At 42.9% G+C, this 7,152-nt stretch overlaps 1 pseudogene across 1 annotated transcript; it reads right to left on the bottom strand.

Annotated features, from left to right (window-relative positions):
- Nucleotides 1–5,418: 5,418 nt before the first annotated feature.
- Nucleotides 5,419–5,886, bottom strand: LOC103259329 (annotated as a pseudogene). The gene has a single exon (XR_504229.1). The product of XR_504229.1 is annotated as a 60S ribosomal protein L26-like (transcript).
- Between the last annotated feature and the right edge of the window lie 1,266 nt (nt 5,887–7,152).

Below are 7,152 nucleotides of genomic sequence, written 5' to 3' on the forward strand. Positions count from 1 at the left end.
GAGGTCTTGCCAAGTTGCCCGGGCTGGTCTCGAACCTGCGGGCTCAGGCAATCCACTTGCCTCAGCCTTCCAAAGTGCTGGGATTATAGGCTGAGTCACCAAGCCCAGCCTATATCCAAATTTTTTAAAAGTCACTTAGGAAATCAAGAAGATCTTACAATGGAATACAGAATACGACAAAACAATTAAAAGTATACTACAAACATATGAACAAATCTCACTGAGGGGGTGGGGGGAAGGTACTAGTTCACCTCTGTACAACTATAGAAAAATGGATGTGTACAGTGTATTCAAGTGAATCCTTTAATAGAAATTCTAATGTATGATTGGTGGGAGTGGAAACATATTTATTAGAATTTTAAAGGTTCAAATCCAGGCAAAAACAGAGGTCTCTGAGGTCCCTAACCCTGAACAAAGGGTTAAATTCAGGCAGCAAGTATTGTAACGGATAGGAAATGCCACAGCTTACGTGCACACGCTGATGTATATTCATATATTCACTGCAGTATTATTTCAATAGCAATAGCAAAGAACTGTAAATCATCAACATGTAAGTTAATAAAGAATGTTTAAGCAAAAAGGAAAAATGAGCAGGATTTGGCCCCAAGGCTGCAAGGCTGGAGTTGGCTGATTCCTGCTCCAAAGCCTAGCAATGCCCTCCAGCAGGAACGTCTGCAAGACCGTGAAAGGAGGGTCATGGTGACCTGTATTCCTGCACCCAGCCCAGAGCCAATGCCAGAGTCTCTGCTGGGACTGAGGAAAAGTTCCATGATCTGGAGCCCCTGTGTCCCATTCCCCACCCCACAGCTGCCACCTCCCTTGTCCTCATTCTCTCAATGGGATCTGGGATGTCGTCCCCTCTGTCTTGAACACACACCACTGGATAGCCACATGACATGCTCCTCACCTTCCATCCAGGGCTCAGTTCAATGTCATCTTCTCAGTAGAGCCCACCTTCCCTACCACCCATGATTCCATCCCTCTGACCCGGCTTCACCTTTCTCCAGTCACTCAACAACATCTGACACACTCTTCATCATCATCATCATCATCATCATCATCATCATCAACTAAAGTTCATTCTTCACTCAGGTTTCCTCAGTTTTTACCTAATGTCATCACGTCCCCTTAGGCTCCTCTTGGCTGGGGCAGGCCCTCAAGTTTTCCTTGTTTTTGATGGCCTTGACAGTCTTGAGGAATACTGGTCACATCAGATGTATTTTTACTTGTCTGTGTGTTATCTGATCCCAAGTAGGAAGGAAGCCCCTAAAAGGCAGGGATTGCTACCTGTCTGCCCACTGCTGTTTCCCAGCAACTGCCACTGTGCACAGGTGTCCCTGGGCATCACCATGTGGATGCATTGGCAAAGTGAATGACTTGGATCTTGAGGCTTCAATGGGCCTAGCCCTTCTCATATTGCACATTAAAACAATGATGACCCGAGTGATGAGTAACTTGCTAGTTAGTGGAACCAAACCAGAACTCCCTTGCCACATCCAGACCCTACACTTCACTGTCCACCAGGACTCCTCAACTACCAGCAGGTGGCACTTCAAGGTGGTCCTAAGGGAGCTGATCCACACACTCAACCACCTTGGCTTCTTCTGTGTCAGTGATTAAATGGGTCAACAGCTTGGATCTGTTATTGCATTTTGTCCTTATTACTTTAGAAATATAAGTGGAAAAGTAGAAGAAAACAAATGCTAACACTGGAAATCGGGAGAAGTCACTAGGGAATGCAGATGATGAACAGGAGTGAGATCTTTCAGGCCACATCAGACACTCCCTAGGCCTGCTCAAAGTGCTGGAAAAAACCCTACCAAAGGTTATGTGTACATGGAGAGATAGGGATTGGACGGCACTTTCTCCCCATTTCTGACTACTCTACCACATCAGAGCGACGGTTCTACTTTTTAGTCAGTCTTCTTTAGTATCTTTTCAAGAGACGATACCAGGAATTCCCTGCTCATTATACCTGTTTGGCCACTTCTCAATATGTGCTTTAGGGACACGTGTGTGAGCAGAGGATTCAATTTCATTTATTCATAATTAATTGTGAGCATGAAAAATGTGCTAAGCATGTGCTCTAACACATGTTCTTTCTTGCACAGCCAGTGTCTAATACACAGCATGCTCTAAATAAATATCTACAGAACATGTGAGGTTTCACTTTCTCAAATAAGAGGGCAAATGTCCATCAACACTAACACCACTGGCCTAGAGACAAGTCCTCTAAAACAACAACTTTCAAAAAAAGCACACAAAGCAGGGCATGGTGGTATACACCTACAGTCCCAGCTATTTGGGAGGTTAAGGTAGGAGGACCACTTGAGGCCAGGAATTCAAAGCTGCAGTATGCTACAATCACACCTGTGAGTAGCCACTGTACTCCAGCTTGGGCAACACAGCAGAACTCCATTCAAAGAAAAAAAAACACATCTGAGAAAACAATTAAAATTACAAAGCCAACACAGAATTTGACCACAATTACACCATATGCCATACTCAAGAGGTGTTCTCCGTGGGAATGAATGTCAATCCCAAAAAACTAATGCAAATGGTGAAAACAACCATAAGTATTTTTCAAAAATTTGAGGGAAAAAAAATGAAGCAATTCAAGCCAGAAATGAACAATATGGAAAGCATCTGTGTTATCAGATCACTCCTTTGTGGTAAAAAGGGAATGAACTTAAACTTTAAGAGAGTTACCTGCTGCCGCACTCCCCTGGCTCCATCACACTCACAAACACAAAACACAACAGGATGTTGGACTTGAGGTTTTACTAGGAGCCTTAGCTTCCTCTAAAGTAATGCAATTTCCAAGTGTCACTTTAAACATTCAGTTTACTCTGTGTTGGGGGTTGAACTGTGTCCCTCTAAAATATATGTTAAAGTCCTGCCTCCATACCTGTAAATATAAAAATTCATACCTTGTTTGAAAAGAATGTCTTTGCAAATGCAATCGAGCCCACGGGTCCTACCCCAACAACTATTGTCACTGAGAAATGTGCACACAGAAGGAATGTGGGCATGGAGACAGAACACCAGGTGACAACAGAGCAAAGGAGAGTCAAGCATCTGCCAGCTAAGGACCACAGGAGCTTCACCTGCCACCAGGCATGAAAAGGACCTGTCTCCAAAAGACCTGACTTCCAGCCCCAGAATGGTGAGAAGAATTTTTGTTGCTTAAGCCACCAGTTAAGGTACTTCATTATGACAGCCCTAGGAAACTAATATACTCTAATTCTTTCAAGAGTCCTGTGGTCATTTGCAGAAAGATACTACAAGTAGACTGGAGGATGTGCTGGGTACCACATTCCTCAGGTTAGTTAACTCAACAGTTGTGTTAACTCATGGTTAACTCATGGTTGGTTTAGCGAACCTACTTTCATGAATCAGCATAACTAGACATATGATATATACACATCATCTACCATCTTCAGATTACACTAGTTGGAAGGCTGAGGCAGAAGAATCGCTGGAGCCCAGCAGGTCAAGGCTGCAGTGGCCGGGAGCAGCCACTGCACTCCAGTCTGGGTGACAGAGTGAGACTCCAACTCAAAAAAACAAAAGATTAAACTAGTGAAGAATATCCTATTCCAGGACACTGAAAAGGATTTGAAGACTACACTACAGCCATAGTGACTACACACTGTAGGAATCTTATCTTGATGACCAAGGGTTCCTTTGCTGTAAGGTTTTTTTGGGGTTTTTTTGAGTTGGAGTCTTACTTTGTCACCCAGACTGGAGTGCAGTGGCCGGGACCGGCCACTGCAGCCTCGACCTGCTGGGCTCCAGCAAACCTTCCGCCTCAGCCTTCCAAGTAGCCGGAATTACAGGCACGCGCTACCACGCCCGGCTGATTTTTTGACTTATTGTAGAGATGAGGTCTCGCTGCCCAGGCAGGTCTCGAACCCACGGGCTCAGGCAATCCACTCACCTCAGCCTCCCAAAGGCGCGGGATTACAGGCTGAGCCACCGAGTCCGGCTGCTGTAACATTTGATACCTAGAGATTTCCACAAGAAAACTCAAGTGGCTGTAATGTTAAGATGGTTGGTGTTAAAGACCAGGCCAGCTGAGAAAGCCCCATAAAGTAATGAAGAAATCTTGACTTTGGTAAAGGTCTCCACAAGATCCTCAGCTTTGAAGTTCAGAAGGCTCACATTTTCCCAAATAAGAGGTAAATGTATAAACTTCAAGTATATCAAACTCAGAGAAAAAGTATATTTACTTGTTCTGTTCTATCTTATTTCAAAGGGCTTAAGGGATCTACATAAGAAAAGTCGATTCGTATATGGTAAGAACTCATCACTCAGCACTGCTGAGGTGCATGAGGTGCAAGTAGTTCATACACACATACACACATAGTTCATGTACAAACAAACACACAAGTAGTTTATATACAACACACACACACATAGTTCATATACATACACAAGTAGTTCATAATACAAAGTAGTTCATATGTAAACATACACACACACAAGTAGCTCACATACAAATACACACACACAAGTAGTTCATATACAAACATACATACACACAAGTCGTTAATATACAAACATACACACACAAGTAGTTCATATACAAACATACACACACACAAGTAGCTCATATACAAACACACACACACAAGTAGTTAATATACAAACATACACACAAGTAGTTCACATACACACACACACAAGTAGTTCATATACAAACATACACACACACAAGTAGTTCATATACAAACACATACACAAATAATTCATATACAAACACACACACACAAGTAGTCATATACAAACACACAAGTAGTTCATAAAAACACACACAAGTAGTTCATCACAAACATGCACACACACACACACATAGTATCAAAGTTTTTCATTTTAAACTTTTTCTAGTGGGCCTTCTGAAATGTACTAAATGCATCCTATTCTTCTTTGACAGCTAGAATAGTCTTTCATCATTTGTCTGTTCCTTGATTATTCAAGGTCAGTTATGATCATCGCTACTCTATTTTCTCAAGTATAAGGCCAGCACAGCCGGGCTCGGTGGCTCAGCCTGTAATCCCACGCCTTTGGGAGGCTGAGGTGAATGGACTGCCTGAGCCCGCTGGTTCGAGACCCACCTGGGCAACTTGGCGAGACCTCACCTCTACAATAAATAAAAAATGAGTCGGGCATGGTAGCGCGCACCTGTAATTCTGGCTACTCAGAAGGCTGAGGCGGCAGGATCGCTGGAGCCCAGTGGGTCGAGGCTGCGGTGGCTGGGAGTGGCCACTGCACTCCAGTCTGGGCAAAGGAGTGAAACTCCAACTCAAAAAAAAGACCAGCACTTCTTCGTTTCAATATTAGGAATATTTCTTACAATTAATGTGTACATTAAATGTTGTGTGTTTCCTTCTTCTTTGTTTTTTTTTTTTACGTTAGCAGTTTTTAATGGAAGTTGTGTATAAGATTATGTTATTCCTGCATCTTCTCAATGGTTTCTTCCTTGTATTTGCTTTTTTCCTTTCCTACTTGGTGAGATTTGGCTTTCCGTTCAAGGATCTTTTTGCCGTCTTTGTCCAGTTTTAGCCTGGTGATAACCACCTTGCTGTGGTGAATGTCCACATGGACAGTTGTGCCATTTGCCTTTTCCCGCTGCACCCATTCAATGTAGATGACATATTTCTTCCTGTAAACCTGAACTACTTTGCCAATTTGCTGATCTTTATAGTGCCTTCGTACAACCTGAACGTCATCACCCTTTCGGATGGGCATGGATCGAACACTGTATTTCTATCTTAGCTCTTTGGAGAGAGGAAGATATAATCTTCCTGTGAATGTGGGAAGGAACGTTGAAATGCCTTTTGCAGTTCTTGATCAGTCTGAAGTCACAAAGGGATTGAACTTCATTTTGGCTGCTGCTGCTTTGGCGATGGCTGCAAAAAGAGAAAGCGCTACACACTACTTCTCGTTCTGTAAGTTTTCTCTTTTTTTTGAGTCAGAGTCTCACTCCATTGCCCAGGTTGGAGTGCAGTGGCACGCTCACAGTCTCGACCTGAGGGACTCAAGTGATCCTTCCACCTCAGCCTTCCAAGTAGCTGGAGCTACAGGCGTGCACTACCATGCCTGGCTAATTTTTGTTGATTTATTGTAGAGATGAGGTCTCACCCAGTTGCCCAGGCTGGTCTCGAACCCCTGATCTCAGGCAATTCTCTCGCCTTGGCCTCCCAAAGTGCTGAGATTACAGGCATGAGCCAACATGCCCGGCCAGTACATTTCCTTCTTAAAAGTTACTGTTAAGGTGAGCAGTTTATCTTTCCAATTGGAACTTGTATATAAGCAAACAGTTAACAGGGAGTCTTACAGAAGTAGTCTAGCTAGTAAGGAATGAAAGTTTAATAGATTACGCAAAACCTTCAGCTCCTAATGAACTGAGGGACCCATACAAAGATCATCAGTGGTCACTTACAATGGTCACTAAACAGAGACAAACAGGTACCAGGTGCCTTCCAATGGAAGTGTACATCACCTGTGAAATTATTTTGTAAAAAAAGGAATTGGAATTGTGTCACATCTCTAGATCTGACTACAACTTACAGGAAATACAAGAGGCAGAGGAACAATGTTAAATGATACCATAGGATGTTACTGGCACAATCTAGACTGTGGGAAATTCTAGAGGACAAAGTACTTGCTTCTTCAACAACAAAACATTTTTAAGTGGAAAAATAAGATGAGAAACCTATAGAGTAAGAAGGTTTAATGACATCAATACAGTAACCTCTCAGGAGTGGGGGCCCATCAGGTTGCCTAAGAAGGGGTGAACCAGCCCAGGTCAGAAACAGAGCAAGGAAAAACTCCTGTACTGATAGGTAGTGGGAGCGCACATGTGAGTAGCCACTGCACTCCCAACTGGGCAGCATAGGAAGAACCCCATCTTGGGAAAAAAACAAATAACAAAAGCTTAAGAGACATCAACCACTACCCAACACTCCACCCAACAATAGCAGAATACACATTTTTCAAGTGCACATAGAACATTTTCCAGGATAGACCATATGTTAGGCCACAAAACAACTCTCAATAAATTTTAAGACAAAGTCATTGAATATGAATGATCTCTTCTGGTCATTACAAAATGAAACTAGAAGTTAAGAGCAGAAGAAAAACTAGAAA

This window comes from Carlito syrichta, unplaced genomic scaffold (assembly GCF_000164805.1).
Source record: "Carlito syrichta isolate Samal-C Ts95f unplaced genomic scaffold, Tarsius_syrichta-2.0.1 Scaffold302608, whole genome shotgun sequence".
Taxonomy (NCBI): Eukaryota; Metazoa; Chordata; class Mammalia; order Primates; family Tarsiidae; genus Carlito; species Carlito syrichta.